The following is a 1483-nucleotide window of genomic DNA, read 5'->3' as shown; positions in this document are numbered from 1 at the left end:
CCAGTATGGGGAGTAGCATCCTAAAAGCCTGTAAAAGAGTCAGAGATGGCCCCTGTTCCCACTGTTAGTCCCACAAGAGGACCAAGCTACACAGCTGTCACATACATACAGAGGGCCTAGGTCAGTCCCATGCAGGCTCCCTGGTTCAGTCTCTGTGAGCCCCTGTGAGCTGAAGTTACTTGATTCTTTGGGTTTTCTTGTGGTGTCCTTGACCTTTGCACTCTTGCTCCTCCTGTGTCCACCCTCAAGGACTGATTTATAGGCCTGCACTACCATGCCTGAGTAATGTACTTCAAGTGGCTTGAGAGATGACTCAGAGGTTAAGAGCACTGGCTGCTCTTCCAGAGGTCCTGAGTTCAATTCCCAACAACCACATGGTGGCTCACAAGCATCTGTAATGAGATCTGGTGCCCTCTTCTGGCCTGCAGGCATATAAGCAGGCAGAACACTATGCACATAATAAATAAATAAATTAAAAAATAATGTACTTCAAATGAAACTACTGCTAAAGCTCTTTCAGATGTAACCAGAGTAAACTGGAGACTAATGAGGGTCAGTTATTAGGCTCAGTTGATTTTGCTCAGGTTTAGCCTGGAGAATTGTAAAAACAAGCTGCTTACATACTTGGGGATAAGCCAAATAAACTGGCAGTTTGATGATTACATTGAGCTAAAACTGTAAAAAACACTTGCTTTTTTTGTCTTTCAAGTCTATCAGTGGACTTTCTAGGCTTACTGCACAGGCTACTTGAGACTGTATTTTCTTTTTTTTTAAGATTTATTTATTTATTATGTACACAGTGTTCAGCCTCCATGTATGCCTGCAGGCCAGAAGAGGGCACCAGATCTTATTACAGATGGTTGTGAGCCACCATGTGGTTGCTGGGAATTAAACTCAGGACCTCTGGAAGAGCAGTCAGTGCTCTTAACCTCTGAGCCATCTCTCCAGCCCAGAGACTGTATTTTCTTTGAAGACAAGTACACCATCTTGGATATTGGCAAGTACCTGTGAGGAAGGCCAGAGGGAACATGGTACCTATCACAAGTCATCTAGAGTCTGTGGTGGAAATTTCCAGGATTCTACATGCTGTGCTCTATCTGGCTAAGTATCTGAAGGCTTTCTTGACTTTGGCAAGTATTCTCTTATAGTTCCACAGCTTTGCAAGACAATTTACAATTCCTGACTGAGGTGATGAATTCAGGATTTCAGTTACATTCTTAAGTCATCACATCTATCTTTTGCCTCTGGGTTTTTATCTTTATTTCTGTATACCTGTTCTTACTTGGTGTCTAACTGGGTGGCTGGGTGACTGGCCCCTGATGTCTTCCTCTCCTTGTTCTGTCTCGTTCCTTCTTTCCTTCCAGATTTCTCCTCTTATTTATTCTTTCTGCGTGCCAACCCTGCCTATCCTTTTTCTGACTCGCTATTGGCCATTCAGATCTTTATTAGACCAATCAGGTGTTTTAGACCGGCAAAGTAATAC

This window comes from Alexandromys fortis, unplaced genomic scaffold (genome assembly GCF_014885135.2).
Source record: "Alexandromys fortis isolate MF-2015 unplaced genomic scaffold, M_Fortis_MF-2015_v1.1 scaffold_206, whole genome shotgun sequence".
NCBI classification, from domain to species: domain Eukaryota; kingdom Metazoa; phylum Chordata; class Mammalia; order Rodentia; family Cricetidae; genus Alexandromys; species Alexandromys fortis.
Note: the sequence above shows the minus strand (reverse complement) of the source record.